We start from the raw sequence: 18505 nt of genomic DNA, 5'->3' as shown, positions 1-18505 counted from the left end.
CGGTGGCTAATGCCTGTAATCCCATCACTTTGGGAGGCAAAGGCGGGCAGATCACTTTGAGCTCAGGAGTTGAAGACTAGTCTGGGCAACATGGCAAAACCCATCTCTACAAAAATACAAAAATTAGCTGGGTGTGGTGGCATGCACTACTGTAGTCCCAGCTACCTGGGAGGCTAAGTCTGGAGGATCATTTGAGTCCAGGAAGCAGAGGTTGCAGTGAGCCAAGATCACACCACTTCACGACAGCCTGGGTGACAGAGTGAGACCCTGTCTCAAGAAAAAATTAATTATTTCATATTCTAATTTCAGATTTTGATTGTCAGGAAGGTATCCTTTTTCCTAATAGCATCTGATATTATATGAAGCCATAAGTATTATGAATAAGTGGCCAGGAAGAAGTTTTGCCAATAGGAATTACAACCAATGAAGAAAATGTTTGAAAGGTTGGAATTGGAAAAGTCCTTAGAGGATAGCTTGATTAAACCCTACTCAATCTATGCTTAAGTGTATCAGTGAGTGAAAGTTTACTCTGTTCAAATTATCTCCAGCCTAAGCAACAGAGCAAGATCCATCTCTTAAAAAAAAAACAAAAAGACTTCTTCATTATGAACCAATATTTTCCTTCCTCTTTCATTCATTGTTCCCAGTTCCATCCTCTAGACTGCAATGCAAAAGATATGCTTAATCCTTCTTCCATGTGCCATCCCTTCATGTTTCACAGAATCCCAGATTTCCAAACAGATGGAAAAACATTCCATGCTCATGGTTAGGAATAATCAATATCATGAAAATGGCCATACTGCCCAAAGTAATTTATAGATTCAATGCTATCCCCACCAAGCCACCGATGACTTTCCTCACAGAACTGGAAAAAAATCACCTTAAACTTCATATGGAACCAAAACAGAGCCCGCATAGCCAAGACAATCCTAAGCAAAATAAGCAAAGCTGGAGGCATCACACTACCTGACTTCAAACTATATTATAAGGCTACTGTAATCAAAACAGCATGGTACTGGTACCAAAACAGAGATATAGACCAATGGAACAGAACAGAAGCCTCAGAAAGAATGCCACACAACTACAACTATCTGATCTTTGACAAACCTGACAATAACAAGCAATGGGGAAAGGATTTCCTATCTAATAAATGATGTCGGGAAAACTGGCAAGCCATAGGCAGAAAGCTGAAACTGGATCCCTTCCTTACACCTTATACAAAAATTCACTCTAGATGGATTAAAGATTTAAACATGAGGCCTAACACCATAAAAACTCTAGAAGAAAACCTAGGCAATACCATTCAGGACATAGGCATGGGCAAGGACTTCATGACTAAAACACCAAAGCAATGGCAACAAAAGTCAAAATAGACAAATGGAATCTAACTAAACTTAAGAGCTTCTGCACAGCAAAAGAAACTATCAATAGAGTGAACTAGCAATCAACAGAATGGGAAAAAATTTTGGCAATCTACCCATCTGACAAAGGGCTAACATCCAGAATCTACAGAGAACTTAAACAAATTTACAAGAAAAAAATAACCCCATCAAAAAGTGGGGAAAGGATATGAACAGATACTTTTCAAAAGAAGGCATTTATGCAGCCAACAAACATATGAAAAAAAGCTCATCATCTCTGATCATTAGAGAAATGCAAATCAAAACCACACTAAGATACCACCTCATGCCATTTAGAATGGCAATCATTAAAAAGTCAGGAGACAACAGATGCTGGAGAGGATATGGAGAAATAGGAACTCTTTTACACTGTTGGTGTCACTGTAAATTAATTCAACCACTGTGGAAGACAGTGTGGCAATCCCTCAAGAATCCAGAAATATAAATACCATTTGACCCAGCAATCCCATTACTCGGTATATACCCAAAGGATTATAAATCATTCTATTATAAGGCTCATCCACGCTTATGTTTACTGCGGCACTGTTCACAATAGCAAAGACTTGGAACTAACCCAAATGCCCATCAATGATAGACTGGATAAAGAAAATGTGGCACATATATACCATGGAATACTATGCAGCCATAAAAAAGGATGAGTTCATGTCCTTTACAGGGACATGGCTGAAACTGGAAACCATTATTCTCAGCAAACTGACACAAGAACAGAAAACCAAACACTGCATGTTCTCACTCATAAGTGGGTGCCGAACAATGAAAACACATGAACACAGGGAGGGGAACATCACACACCAGAGTCTGGGGGGAGGAGACTAGGGGAGGAATAGCAGCGGGTGGGGGGATTGGGGAGGGATAGCATTAGGGGAAATACCTAATGTAGATGATGAGGTGATGGATGCAGCAAACCACCACCATGGCACGCATATAACTATGTAACTAATCTGCATGATCTCCCATAACGAATCTGTACGATCTGCACATGTACCCCAGAACTTGAAGAATAAGACAAAAATAAAAATAAAATAAAATAAAAAATAGAAAAGTAAATCCCAGATTTGAGTGAGGAAGAACATTAAAGATCATCCAATTACCCAATTCAAAAAGTATTATCATATACCCCAAATCTTCTTTCTTCCATGCTAAAAAACCTCAAATGTTTCAGTTACTTTGCAACCATCTGTTTCAAGACACTGCTTCATTCTGATTACTCTCCTCTCACTATATTGTGTATCAATGCCTACCTTAAAATGTGGCAAATAGAACAGAACTAAGCTAGATGCTGAGTCGAAAAGAATAATCAACTGTTTTGGACAATATGCTTCAAAATAATGTAGCTTAAGCAGGTGTTAGCTTTTGGGATAGTTATAATAGGCCATTGACTCACCAACTACAGACAAATAAGGAGACACACCCAACCACACACCTCTGCTTAAAACAAATGCACATCTACTGCTGTCAGCCCTCCAAGTTTCCCACCTTGTATTTATGCAGACTTCTGAAAAAAAAATTCATTTACAGGCCTGTCTTTATCAAATATCTACACAACAAATATAAAATCTTATAACGCATTTCATAACAAATATTTTCTTAATACAGTCTGTCATTCTATTAGAAATAAGGCAGTAAGAGCGAGTGAAGATCCTGATTCTGTACATATACCAGCATTCCCTCACAATTTTGAGAGTAACTGATAAAAATCTTAAATAATACATGATAGCTTCTTGAGGCACACCACTAAGAATGCACTGCAGTTTAATTTTAATATGAGCCCAGTAATCATCAAGCTCCGGATATGGCCATGTAATCAATTACAAATCCACCTATCTATGTAACTCTTCAGACCACATTTTCTATCTAGTCTAAAAAGACATCATAAGAGGATGTCAAATGCTATATGTATAATATATACATATATATTGTATGTTCCTCTCCACATCTGAAAAACAACTTAATGAAACAACCTATGTAAAAGCATTTAATCCAGTGCCCAGCACATAATTTAAAATCCAATAAATGTAGTAATAATTCTATATACACCATGGCCAAAATATCTTCTGATATACCTACTATTAATAGTTTACTTATCCTGTAAGAAAAGAAGTGAAGCTAGGTGTCATGACTTGTTCTTTGTGAACCCATGATGTCTCCTAGTGATCAGTGCCTTCTTTTGTAAGTACCACCAACATATGTGTTCAATAATCTGTTTAAGAATTTGTTCAAGGAATGACACCAAGCTCATCAGTCTATTGCTATTATTTGTAAACTGTACTTGTTTTCCCATCTTGTACATATTTCAGCAGCCCAAATACTCTTATACATAGTAGGTCTTCAAAAAAAAAAAAAAGGTTATCAGAATTACCTTTTTAAAAAATCAGTATGAATTTCTTAGTTTTGATCAATATGATATGATTATATAAGACGTTAACATTAGAGAAAGCTGAGTGAAGGGTAGATGGCATATGGAAATTTTCTGTACTATCTTTGCAATTCTCCTAGAAAGACAACTATTTCAAAATTGAACATTTTTTAAAAATCAAGATGATCTCTTCCCTCTGATAAATTGTTTCTTCAAATTGCCCAAATATTACCAACCACAATTAGGTGTAAATTCTTTCAGCAGCCCTTAAGAGTTTTATACTCTATCCTTAGTAGGAGACATGAATTGGAATTCCTGTTTACAGGAATTCTTATAATACCCCAACTTATCCTTGGCTACATCAATGAGTTAGTATTCAGTAAACAATAGTCATCCCCAAATTTCAGGTTTTGAAATAAGGGCCTTAAAAATACTCTATCCCAAAAGTAAATATCTTTTCCCTAAACCATTTAAACCCTGCAGAATCCAATTAAAATTTTTAGCTCTTGTTGCTCAAATCATTTATTTAACAGTGACATTCAAGTCAAGTTCAAAAATATTTTCTGTATGAGACAAATTACTACTATATATTATCATGAAAATGTCTTGAAATATTTTAAAAATATGTTTATATTGAGGCTGACGGTTTTTTAATTAGGTAAATAAAAGTTTAAGAAAATGAGGAATTTAATTTGCAGTTATTCAAGCTCAAATTTTCACTGTTAAACGTAGTCATAGGAATTCTGCTAAAACTATAACTGTTAAGCAAATAAATCCTAAAATGCTTAAATAAAGTATCTTTCCCCTAAATGTTCTCCTAAATACCTCCAAATAGCTTTAGTACATTGAAAGAGTTTCTTTCAGGTATCATTTGTCTAATTTTCAAAAACTTGGCTTTTCACTTTGGAACAGCACTATAAACAGAAGTGCCACTGTCAAAGAACTGATACAATAATGAGAGCTGCCAGACCCTGCTTTTCTTCCTCCAGGGCCAGTAGCCAGCTACTAATCATAGCAAGACCCTTTCTAATTTTTAGTACACAAAATGGTACACAATACCACATCTAAAACAGCCAATATTTTAATGAATGGTTTCCATAATTCATCTAATGTTTGGGCACATATATACACATACTACACACATATATGCACATGCACTTACATATTATATATACATACATTTACACACATATACATATACACACATTTATACACGTATACATATATATCCATAGTCTGTAATATTTTTAGAAGTATATATAAAAAAACTGGTAACAATGGCTGCCCCTGCGACAACTGTTTCTGTCTCTGAATTTTGTGTTTTTGTAATAACTATTCAAAATTTATCTATTAAAAGGAAAAACTACAATAAAGAACATTAATTGTTAAAATATCTTTTGCCTTACAAGACAATATCTGAGGCATTCTTTTAAAAATCATTTTATTATAAATATTTTAACATTGAATTGTTTTTAAAACAATTTAGAATGTTTCAATTTCACTTACAATCAAAGAAATACAAATTAAAATAAGATATTTTGCTTATCAAATTCCAAAAGGTTTTTTGAAACTAATGTTCCATATTGGCATATAAATTAGCATCTTTCTAAAAAGCAATATGGCAATATCTAATTTTTTTTAAGGTCTTACCTTTTGACTGTATGTTTTTATTCCTATTCTTTAAACAAATTAGGTATGGAGAAAGACTATGTACTAAGACTTTCATCAATGTTATTAGCACAAAGAAAAAATTATTTTAATACATCTGAAATAACCTTAAAAGATTAGTTAATAATTCATCTTTAATCATTTAATGATCATCTCTCATGTGATAAGAACCACATGAGCATAAGAATTACATGCATATATATGTGTATATATGGAGATATATTTTATTATATATTTAAATGAAATGCTTTGCCAAATTATGAATTTTTATGCCCACCAAAACACATGTACAAAATTGTTTATGGTAGCTTTGCTTCTAAGAACTAAAAACTGGAAACAGCCCAAATGTCTGTCAACAGTAGAAGAGACAAATAAATACTCATACAATGAAATAATACAGAACAATGAAAAAGAATAACTACTACTAACTCAAAAACCATGGATCTCACAGATGTAACGTTCAACAGAGGAAATTAGACATGAAAGAATGATTTTATTCCACTTATATGAAGCTCAGGAATAAGCACAACTAATCTATAGTGATGGGGATCAGAAAAAAGTGGTAACTTTTGTTAAGCATTGACTAAGAAGAGGAGGGAGGATTCCAAGATCCTGGAAATGTTCTCTATCCTGATCTGATCGTTGGTTACATATATTTCATTGAGCTGCACACTTATGATTTGAGTACTTTATTGTATACTTTTTTTCTTCGAGTCCTATCAATTTTTTTAAAAAATGGAATGGATGGGCCAAGTGCAATAGCTCACGCTTGTAATCTCAGCACTTTGGGAGGCTGAGGTGGGCAGATCACCCAAGGTCAGGAATTCGAGACCAGCCTTACCAACGTGGAGAGACTCCGTCTCTACTAAAAATACAAAACTAGCCGGGCGTGGTGGCACAGGCCTGTTATCCCAGCTACTCAGGAGCCTGAGGCAGGAGAATCGCTTGAACCTAGGAGGCGGAGGTTGCGTGAGCCAAGATCGAGACATTGCACTCCAGCCTGGGCAACAAGTGCAAAACTCGGTATCAAAGAAAAAAAAATGGAACGGATGGAATGGAAAGTTCCTCTTTCTCCATGCCTGCCAGCAAGAAAGAAAGAAAAGAAGAGAGGGTTAGATCAAATGATCTTTTAAGCTCCTGCTTTAAAGTCTCACTGTCTTATTAATTTAACAAAAATTTGAGCACCTACTTTGTAAAAGATACTGCTCTGTATGTTGAGGATATAGCATTGACTAAAATGGGTAAAAATCCCTAGCCTGGAGGGTCTTGAATTTTTTCATTTTTCATGTAATTTAACTTACTTTTGAGCCAGGGTCTCATTATCTTGTCCAGGCTGGTCTCAAACTCCTGGGCTCAAGCAATCCTCCAACCTCACCCTCCCAGGTAGGTGGGACTACAGGCATGCATCACCATGTCTGGCTCTTACATTTTTTTTAGTAAGGGTAGAAAGACAATAAAAATTAAGAGTATGTTGGATAGTAAAAAGCACAAAAAATAAATAAAGCAGGCAAGAAGGATAGAAAGAGTACGTGTGGAAGAGACACTGTCGTTTTGAACAAGGTAACCAGTAAAGTCCTCAGCTAAAGAATGATACTTTAATTAAGACCTAAAGGAAGGGAGGGAGGGAGACATTCAGATATCTGAAAGAACGTGTTACAGACCTTATGAAACAGTGAGGAGTGTGACTGAAGGAAAGTGAGCAAGGGTAAGATTAGCAAAAGCTGAGATTAAAAACAACAACAACAAAAACTTTTCCCAAGTGTTTTTCTCCTTCCACACCATTCCAACTCTTCATTTAAAGAATTAAGTAGAAACTTTTCTATATAGACATTTCTGTAACCACTAACCCAGCCCCCATTTATCTAATCTTCTGAGCTGCTAAAGCTGTGTTACTCTTGGCATCTTTATGTACTACCTTGCAATTAGATCTATACTGCTTCTCCCTCCCAAACAGATCAAGCTTCTTCAGGGCAGTGACTAGACTTTATACATTTCTGTATTCCTATTAGCCCATAGTTGGCACTTAAATGATAACTGGCAAGGCTGATGCTCTAACAATCCAGCAGGCATAAGATCAGTCAACTGTGGACAAATTTTTAAAAAGAAAAAGTGGAAGGAAAGAGACCAAGATTAGGGAACCATGTGAGTAAAGGGCCTGGCGTTTCTCCATGTATCAAGATCCAAAGTCAGGATTTTCTCTGATCCATGTCCTTAAGGCTCTCAGATCCTCAGCATCACTTTTCTAAAAAGCCATTCTAGGCTTCTTTTTTCCCTTGGGGGTAAAATCAGGCATATGGTATCCCTTTCAGTTTTATAACACCAGTGTTCACAACCAGCTTAACAAAGAAAATCTTATAGACCAACTAGGCATGTGACCTTGAGCACACCATGCCACCACTCTTGCATATGTGTTTCCTCATATGCTAAAGGAAGGAGTTGGATTAAATGGTCTCTAAAGTCCAATCAATCTCAAATTGTCTACTTTAGCTTTTTTGGAATAACTGAATGGATAAACCGTACAACCTACTTCTTCAATTAACAAAATGAATTAAACATCTGTTAATAATTTTAAACACTGAATAAGCAGTCATATTCAGAAAGCAGTGTAGTAGAAAAAGCATAGAGTCTAGAGTCAGTCAGACCGAGATTAGCCATAGTCTGCATCTAAGGAGACAATGACACTGAGCAAGTTATTAAATGTTCAGGATTTGTTTTGAAAATTAAAGTCAATGTATGTAAAGCAATTATTAAAGCCTATATAAAAACCTGTACACATCAGCTACTATCATTTTCCAAGTACAAAGTAGCCAAGGTAAAATATCTACCCAATAATGAGATTCAAGATTTAAAACACCCAAACTAGTTAATATCTCTCCTAGCAATTTTGGAGATAAGGATTAGTAGTTGCCTCAAAATTCCACAAGACTTTTCTGCAAGTTTAACAGAGTAACCCTCACCTTTTAAAGTGCTAGAAATCTTATTTCTTAAACACAAAGCTAAGAACTACCATTCTCATATCAGTTTGTGGTAATGGGGCAAGAGAATAAGACACTTTAGAAACCCCCAAATTTTAAGAAAACAGGACAAGATTGAGATTTGAGTTTAACTCAATGACATTATGAACATATCAATCTTGGTACTGAGAGTTCAAACATGTAATGATAGCCAATTATGTATAAATAAGCAACAGGAATTCAAAAAGTAGTAAGACAAATATAAACCTGCCTTTGAGTCCAAGAGGAAAGAGGGACATAATTACAACAGATTAGAAAATACAACAGAATGAATGAACATGATACAGTGACTAAGTAACACCTAGGGTTGGGAAGAGGAAGGACCAGAAGACTTAAAAAGCAGACAGTAAAGAAAGAAAAAAATGGTAATTAAAAAAAAAAAAAAAACGCAGACAGTGCTTATGTTGTATCTCGAAAAATCAGTAGACTGCCAGCAAGACAATAGAAGGAAAAGCACTCTAAACAGTGGAGAGAACATATGTGAAGGCTCTGAGTCAGGAAACAGCATGGCTCATTCAGTAAACTGCTCATATTAGTAAAGGTGGAACTTGAGATTTATGGTGGGTGAAATGCATAAGATGAGCCAGATGATGAAAGGCCTTGTAATGATAGAGAGTTGAGGCTGATAAAGTACAAGCTTTAAGAAAGAAGGGTGGGGGTGGGGAGAGAGAACATCAGGAAAAGAAGAATAGCTAACGGATGCTGGGCTTAATACCTGGGTGACGGGATGATCTGTGCAGTAAACCACCATGGCACATATTTACCTGTGTAACAAACCTGCCCATTCTGCATATGTACCCCTGAACTTAAAAGTTGAAATATAAATAAGTGATGATCAAATAAGCAAAGATAAAAAGGCGACTTGCACTTTAGAAAAATCACCTTGGCAGTAGTGTAAGGATTAAAGAGGGTCAAATCTGGAGACAACCACTAGAGACCTCATTCTATATCCAGAGTTAAATAAGGACATATTATCATATAGATAATCTACTATAGAACCAGGGATCAGAGCTAAAAATAATAATGCTTTAACAGATAAAGCTAAATTATACAAAGAAAATCATCTACCTACATGAATGTATATTCTGGAATTAAATACTTGTCATGTATCTTTAAAAAGAAGAGGCTTCTAAAATTAGGTATAATATGTAAAAATTATATGGAACTATTTGTATCCTGAGAACTAGCTACTCTTAAGGTATCTTCCTTTTTGTACATATAATACTGCAGACTTGCAACATAAAAACTCTATGTATAGATGTGTGTGTGTATATATATATCCTTTATACATATTTTATGTATTATACATATTATATTCATATATAACATATGTATATAACGTATAACATACATATATGTTATATATGTATATATGATTAAAACAAATATATATATGTATAATTCATATAGGTATATATGAAAACTGGGGCCCTGAAAGACTAAGGAATTATCCAAGGACACACCATGAGTAGCACAGTGTTCCTTTCTAGAAACTGCTTTAGTATATCACATTTATGATTCTAGAACTCTGAATGATAATTCAAAAGACACTTTGACACTTTGGTACTGTCATTTGCAGCAGCGTAATAATGAAACTATAAAAGTATTTTTATGGTTTGTATGCTTCACAAGCAAAATGTATCTATTAGATGTGTATATGTTTGACAAAAAGAAACTTCCTGAAGCCTGTACCACAATAAGAATACCTATTCCCCCACCCTATTCTCCTCTAGAAATCTAAAGATTATCTAAAAAAGTTCCTTTTTCCAACTCAGAAAACAATTAAATTTGATAAAAGAAAGTCCTAAAATTAATTTATCTTTACATAACTAAATATCCAACAACCTTAAAATGTTTTAACATTTTCCTTAGGTCTATGTCTTTTCTTATTTTGTAGTGCCACCACCCCACCCTGCGCCCACCTATAATTTTCAGATACTTGAAATACCTTTTTCCTTCATTAGTATACACAGGTGGAAGTGGCAACATTGACAAAACCTTATAAATACTGTACATTTCACCAATTTGCATAGTGACTGAAATGTTTTATTTGGAGGCTTCTATAACTTGTACTTAAAAGTAATGTCTGTTCATTGAAATAGATTCAAGTAATAGAAAACTGTAAAAACTAAACCGCTCTCTTCCATTCCTCTGCAGCCCCCTCCTGAAGAATCACCCAAACATGGTTAAGTCTGATGTGTATCCTTATAGACTTTTGTAGCTTACACAGCACAAGCATCTACGGTCATCATATATTTAACACCTAAAACTCTAGTGATCATTTCTTCTTTAATAATTCAGAAGGTGGTTAACTATTTTGCTTGGTTTCTGATGATCACAACAGATATCAACTGCATTATCATTCAGGGGTAATTAAAAAAAAGAAGAGCTGAATCTCAAGTATCCTGTGTATTTCTTCCTTAGCAGCATCACAATTTTTAACTGTATGTATTTGTTGTCTTCCTCTCTGTTGACTTAGAGAGGAAAGTCACATGACAGCTTTAATCAGTGTACCTCCAAAGCTGTGACACCTAGCAAATAATCAAATATTTGTTGACATATCAGTCAATGCCTTACTTAGAAATCATGAAAGCTGCTTTTTAAAAATGTTCCTGAAACCTGCTTAATTTGTTCTTTTTCTCCCAAAAATAGTCAGGAAAAATAAGATCTGCTTAAGGATTTTGGGGCTGTCATGCCAACTGAAAATCTGCTCAAGCAATCAGTTGTGACAGCTGTAAAAAGTCAACCAGGTTATTTTGGTCTGAATAACAACAACAAAAAAACTTATGTTAGTCCCTTCGAAGTATTAAATATTGCTGTGTGGGATTCCCTTGTTTTTCAAAATGATGTAAAGTTCCAAAATTAAGTACATTATCCCTAATCTGTCAGATCAGAAGAAATGACATCTTTTTAAAAAGTGTGTCTAAGATGACTGGCACGTTGACTCACACCTATAAATCCTGACACTGTGGGAGGCATAGGCTGGAAGACCACTTGAGGCCAGGAGTTCAAGACCAGCCTGGGCAACAGCACAAGACCTGATCTTTAATTAACTGAATAAATAACTAAAATTAGTCATGCATATGCCATGTAATTCCAGCTACCCCACTGGGAGTGGGGGTAGAAAGTTGAACTGGGAGGGCTGCTTGAGCTCCAGAGGTCAAGGCTGCAGTGAGCCATGACAGCGATGTTATAATCCAGCCTGGGAGGCAGAATCAGTCCCTGTTTCAAAACAAACAAACCAAAAAACAACAAGAAAAAAAAAACTGACACGAAGAAAAACTAAGGCAGGCAAAATTATTTGCTTTGGTATACTCAAATTTGTCTGTTATCCCCAGATTTCACATTTACAGAATAGCTCTGTATACGGACTTCACTGCCTGCCACATTAAATTTCATATACAGGCCTCTGTGATAGAGTAACTAACCAAAAGAAATGTTAGGCAAACACACAGGCTTTCTGACCTATACATTTTTTTAACCAAAACGCAGAAATGCCTATCATTTTATTTAAATCTCGCCTAAGCCTGCGCTAGTTACCAAAACCTCTGTAATATCCAAGGCTAAATACAGTTTTACAATACAATAAACTGCTAAGCGAGATTCTCTTAAAGACCTCGATTAACCATCCTTACAGGTCACACAAAACGCTTTTGCAGAGCTCTAGCTTTGAGATTTCAAATTCCATTGTTTTCTGGAAGTTGAATTCGAAGTTAACCCTCTAGACAAATGCTTTTCAAAGGACAGAAAGACGCCAGACAGAATGCTTTCCAGCACTATCTGACTGCCTAACACTCAGGCAAGACTTCAGAACAGATCTAATGCAGGATCAGCAAGGCAGACGACCACTAAAGAAAGCAAGCCAAAATCAAACCGTCTTCCCTACCCTCGACAGATTCCAGTTGCTCAGGAGCTGTATCCACGCTCAACCTGCGGACACTGGTCTCTTAAAGAACCTGCAGACCAAATGCCCACCTAAGATGCTGCCCCTCTAGCTCCCTGAGCTCCAGGGAGATCCCACAGGGATCCCGGGGCAGAGAAAAGAAAACTGCAGAACAAATGCACTGCTTCTTCAACTAGGCAACAACACCGATCAATCCTCCAACTAAGCATTGAGTAAATCTCATCCAGAGGGAAGGAGACCTGAACAAAAACGTTTCAGGATGTTGCCCGGCCGCAGACTGGGCGGGCTTGCGGTGGCACTAAAGCCCTCTCCCGCCCACAGTGGACCCAGAGCCCACTGAGCCGCGCCCACCCCGAGAGATCGCCCGGGGACCAGCTAACTCGCCCCGTCGCCTCCAAAAGACTGGAGGCCATGCCAAGTTACCGCCCCCCTCTGGGCAAAGCAGAAACCCCGGTACAGACGCTGGTCGCCGCCGCACACCCTCAGCCCCCAACAACCCCCGAAGGCGGCCCCGGCCCCCGTGGAGCGGATACACAGCTCTCGGAGACACCGATGAACAGACCCGTCTCCCCAGAACCCGGACACCCCGCTTCTTCATCCCAGCAATGCGAAACTGACGCCCACGTCCGCTCAAAGAACCCCCAAGACCCTAACGGTCTGCCTTACAGCCGTGTAAACCTTGCTAAACTGCATTCTCTGCCCCCAAAGAGCTCGGGACCCGGAAAAAAGGACCCCTTGTCCCGGAACCCCACTACACCACCTCGAAGAAGCTCAAGACCCTAATTAATCTCCCTCAACGTCAAAGACCCGGGACCCCGTGTGCCGCCACCCACCCCCACCTCAAGCCGGAAGAGCCCCCAGAACCCCTAATAAATTGCCCCCTCACCTCGGGAGCTCCGGCACCCGCTAACACCGTCCTTGGGCGCCCGCGCCCGGATCCCACCGCACCGCCCTCTCGCCCCCCGTACTCCCAAACACTGCCAAGCCTCACGCCCACCAGGCAGCGCCGCGCAGCCCCCGGAGCCGTCCCCGTCTGGAGCCCGCCTGCCCCGGCTGCTCCGTGTCCCCGCTCCCTGACCGCTCTTCAGCCGAGACGCGCTCCGGGCTTTCTAACCTGAGCAGCGTCGGAGAGCGAGCAGACCAGGGAGCCCTGAGAAAGAGAAGGGGACAGCAGGGAAGGGACGGCTCAGGCCTGTGGTACTGCAGCTCCAGCCTCTCAGCTAGGAAGCGCTCGTGTGAGGAAAGCCCTCCCGCTCCGCGCGCAGCCAGGAGACGGAGCCACCGCCGTGCCCGCAGCTCTTCCCGCGAGATCCCAGCCACGGCGATGGGCGGGGCCACGGCAGGGGGCGGGGCGGCAGCGGCAGCTACTCGAGTGACAGTCCTGACAGCCTGTCGGCGGCGGGACGGGAGGCAGGCCTCGGAATCTATACGACCAATTGCAAAAGAAGAAAGGTGATTCGCCCCCGCCCCTTCTCCGCCCCTCCTTAATAAACTGAGCAAAGGCCGTAGTGATCTGAAGTAGTAGGAGGCAGTGGACGGTCGCGGTGGGGTATCTGAAATGACGTGCTTGGTTTGCGTGTGGTCCAGCTAAGCCACCGTAGATACACCTGGTTTGGGGAAAAGGCTGGTCTTCACACCAGTGTAAACCGAGGCGCGGTTACCCTTGCTTACAGCGTTGTCTGAAGTGCGCAGACACCACCTCCCGAGGTGAGGGGGTTCCCATCTTCCAGGTTGAAGGCCCACCCACTCCGGTTACCCGCGTCTAAACCTCCGTTTAATTCCTTTCCCCGATTTTGACCTCTCCTCCCTGTCCACCTCAAACAGGGCACCATTGTTAAGATGCCCGTGTTTTTCAAACCCCAACCCGGGACATCTGGTCTCACAAAGGACTCCTCTGATGACTGCATTTATTTCTACTTACAGCCTTCCAGAAGAGTAAAAAGTAAATCTCGAGTTACCAACATAACAAATTCCAAAATTAACATGAAAAGTCGTGCCTTTATAGACCCCAGTGCCCAGTAGTATTTGGCACACCCGGGGCACTAAATAATGTGAGAGGAATAAATGAAGACTGTTATACTTAAATATGTGAAATCTGGCCTGGCCCCAGAAAATTCGGCTTTCCTAGCCTTTCCTCTGTAATGGCAGCCCATGGCTTCACATTTAAGTCCAGTCTTTTCATTATTATGCCTATCCTGTAGCTTCATTCATCTTCCCTTCTTCAGTCCCTTCACAGTAAGAAGTGCCTTTTCTCCTCAAGTTTAACCCCTGCACCTGTGCACTGTCGCAGCCATTCCCAGATTTTATTCAGCTATTCTTTCCCCATTATTAATTTCTTCCTCTAACCCAAATTCTTTCTCCCACATAGTCTCACCCATCCTTTGAACAGAACAAAGCCACCCAATCTCTTCCACCCAAACTACCTTCTCCTTTCTCATAGGAATCACCCTTCTTTAGAAACATTAAAGTCTATTTGCTGCTGAACTCTGTGGCTCATAACTGTAATCCCAGCACTTTGGGAGGCCAATTTTGGAGGATTGCTTGAGCCCAGGAGTTCAAAACCAGCCGGGAACATAATGAGACTCCCATATCTATAAAAAAATAAAAACAGAAAATTAGCCAGGTGTGGTGGCACACATCTATAGTCCCAGCTATTGGCAGGGGTTGGGGGGACTGAGAGGGTCGCTTGAACCTGGGTGGTTGAGGCAGCAGTGAACTGTGACCTTGCCACTGCTCTCCAGCCTGGGTCATAGATTGAGGCCCTGTCTCTAAGTCAATTAATAAAAGTGTATTTGCTGTCTCCACTTTCCCATCTCTTCTTTTTCCCGGCTACAGAGTTGCTTTTGCTCACACAATCTGCTATTCTCTCAATGGTCACAAAAGACCTCTTTCCTCCTGGAATAATGGTCTATTTTTGGGTATCTTTACCGGTGACCTCTCTCAGCTTATTGACAATGTTGACATCTCTTCCCTTAGTAGCTGTCGAACTACATTCTCCTGATTCTTTGGCGACTCCTTTTTTTTTCCCTGGCCACACACAGTTGCACACTTTGAGTGCCAATAAGTGGCTGAGACAAAAGCTGTTAGGAGAGTCCAGAGGGAGGAGACATGGCTGTGAGGCTTGAGCTGAGTCCTAATGAAACAGTAGATTGGGCATATAATGGAGAAATGGAGGCCTTTCAGAGGAGAAAAATAATGTGAACATGAACACAGAGAAAAGGATGTGGCTGAGCCTGGGCTGTGGATTGACGGGTTGGACAGATAGAAGATTCCTGCGGAAAAGTAGCAGGAGGTAAGATCAGAGAAAAACCAAATAGTAAAAGGCCTTAAAAATCAGGCCAAGCTGATTTCACTTGGATTCCATATTAAATGGGGAGCCGGGACCAATGTTAATATTTGTAGCGGCCATGAGAAGGCTAAACATGGAGACCCACACACCAAATGTCTAAATATATAAAAGTTAAAAAGCTAACAAATGGTGAACTAAAAGCATTGTATCCTTTCACCTTGACAAATATACTATCATAACAACTTGGAAGACCCAGTTTGAATTGAGGATTTTGAGACTTCTCAGAGCTCCTTGCTGGAACAAGGCAGGTCAGAGAGAGCTGGTCCCCACATGGAGCAGCCTTTCCCCCTTTGCTTCCCATGGCCCCTTCAGCCCTGCAGTGCCAAGTACCCTCCATTCCACAGACACTTCAGCCCCCACGTCCAAACTCCGTCTTCACTTTCTTCCCTCCAAAACAGTCATTTCTTGGCTATTCCACAGGTCCAGGATGCACATCTCAGGATGTAGGGGAGAAGCCTCTGCAGGCTCTGGAAGTGGCTTAGAGCCGTTTGGGTAGGGAATGCTGGCTCCTGGGTACCTGATGTGGGGTCTGAAGGGGTGCAGTCACCTCCAGGTAGACACATTTCTTGGCTTAATGGACTCCTCCTCAGATGTAGAAACACAGCTGGAGAAGGGCCAGAGCAGAGCCTTTAAAGGGAATCCCCGCCTGCTTGCATCTAAAGCTGGTACCAGCAGAGCCACTGAATTTCTTGGTAGGGTAATGACATGTAGAGTTGATCTACATCTTGAAGTATAAATCTGTGCATTTTCTACGTTTCCCACCCCCTCTGCTCTTACACAGGAGTCTTAATAGCAAGAATGTATGGGAAAGAGTCTATCCTTATGTGACATCTTTTCTTCAATGCTCAGTTTCATAAGTTATACCATTCTATGATTCCCTTATTACTTAGTGTATCGGAAACCTGGTAGTCTCTAAATGTGAGGAAATAGCAAAGCTATGAAGTGCTCGCAGCCTGGAATCAAGTTTGGAACACTTATATTTGACTTCTAGATAAAATGCTTTGGAAGTAGAAGCTCTTGAAGAGGCCCATTTGAAGGGTACACAGGCAGTAAGAGTATTCAAAAGGCAGTGAGCTGTCACAGAGTGGGACACCCCTCTCGGCCATCTGTCTTTATGGTGCGATGCTTCACTCTGTGGTCTGACAGTCATGCTCTGTTCCCGCAACCTCTCCATCTGGTACCAAATGTTCCCTTCCTCATGTTGTGGGTGTAGAGCCACCAAGGGGCCAGAACCACTGTGGTCTCTGTTTTAGCTATCCAAACCTAGAATTCTGCCTATGGATCCTGCACATTGCTCGGCGGTGCTGCGGATAATTTTAGTGTGAAGCTTTGGCACTTGCTTGATCCCAGAAATGGGATCTACTTGTAGCCTCCCTGTCACCATCTGTGACTGGCCTTTGCCAAGCGGCAGACAGAACTGGTGAGCTTCTTACTCAGGTCTTACCATCTGCTGCCTCCATTTTGACCTAATAGTCTAGGTGAGTATAGCCAAGCAGTCCTATCCCCGTTCAGAAGCCTTCCTGGTGTCCCATTCTCTAAGCACTGCCCGAGAAAAGCTACCTTCTGGCCACTACATATTCACAAGGGCACAGAAGACAGTATTGTTTAAAAATCTGGCTCTCTCAGTCGGAGTTTCCACTTTGTCCTTTTAGAGCTTTGAGGAGCACCTATTTGGTTAGGTTGGAAGCATGAAATTCTGTGTGAATTACCCCAAGATAGAGGGAACAGTATTTATCTGTTCCTATGCTGACTCCAGACTAAATCCCTGACCTTGGTTTGTTTCTTTGTCTGTGTGTTTGTGTTTTGCAGATAGCCAATCATAAAGGAGGGAAATCAAGAGAATAGTAGCAGTTTAAAATGTGTCCCAAAATTATTCGATATACCTTCTCTCAAGAAGTGGGCTCAATTCCCCTCCCCGAGTATGGGCTATACCTAGTGACTCACTTCTAGCAAGTAGAATATGGCCAAAGTGACTGCTTCTAAGACAAGGTTATAAGAGGCATTGCAGCTTCTTCCTTGGTCTCTCTCTCTCTGATCACTTACTCTGGAGGAAGCCAGCTGCCATGCCATAAGGGCCTTCAATCAGGGGCCTCCATGAGCAAGAAACTTAGGCTTCCAGCCAATACCCATGTGAATAAGCCATCTTGAAAACCCCAATCAAGCCCCAGAAAAGCCTTGAGATGACTACAGCCCCAGGCCAACACCTTGACATAACCTCGTGAGACATCCTGAGCCAGAACCACCCAGTTAAACCTCTCCCGGATTCCTCACAGAAAATGTGTGAGATAATACATGTTTATTGTTTGAAGATACTTCATGTCAGGATCACTTTTTACACAGCAATAGATAGCTAATACAAGGGTGTTGAGTGTAGCTCAGCCTACTCCTGCTCCTGGATGAAAGATGTAAACATTTACATCCTTCTAATCATCAGGCCCTAACGTTATGTGAAGAGCAAAGGATAACGGATTTGTAGCCGTAACTCTTTACAACTGAAACTCAAGTGGTACGGCACCAAAAGAAAGTAGAAGCCATTTCTTGGTGGAAACAAAGATTCCAGTGCCTTCAGACTCTTCAAAGCATCACAGCAATTAGAGATAACAATAACTGTGGAGCCATTTGGAGATAGTGAACAGTAGGTGTTGAGAACCGGAGGAAACGTTCTCTCTTCAAAGCTTGGAGTGCTTCACAACCATACTGTTTTCCTCCAGTCTTGTGGGAAAGTATGTTTTTATGAAAACAGAGGAGAAAACTCAAACATCCTCTTACCCATTCCTATTAACTAAGAATAAA

The 18505-nt window shown here is 40.3% G+C and overlaps 1 protein-coding gene across 4 annotated transcripts in view; it reads right to left on the bottom strand.

Moving 5' to 3' along the window:
* The window catches only part of GLCE (glucuronic acid epimerase), an 88053-nt gene extending 74407 nt beyond the window's left edge, over positions 1-13646 (bottom strand). For 2 of the 4 annotated variants that reach the window (XM_009005128.5, XM_035259040.3), the window contains exon 1: positions 13478-13646. The gene's annotated coding sequence lies outside the window, so the exon portion shown is untranslated. Of the gene's footprint in view, positions 1-13249 lie in introns of all 4 variants that reach the window. The other 2 variants (XM_002753281.6, XM_035259039.3) reach the window with 2 other exon arrangements.
* Between the last annotated feature and the right edge of the window lie 4859 nt (positions 13647-18505).

The sequence above is a fragment of the Callithrix jacchus genome, chromosome 8, assembly GCF_049354715.1.
Source record: "Callithrix jacchus isolate 240 chromosome 8, calJac240_pri, whole genome shotgun sequence".
Classification (NCBI taxonomy): domain Eukaryota; kingdom Metazoa; phylum Chordata; class Mammalia; order Primates; family Cebidae; genus Callithrix; species Callithrix jacchus.
This window is presented reverse-complemented; position numbering and strand designations above follow the sequence as displayed.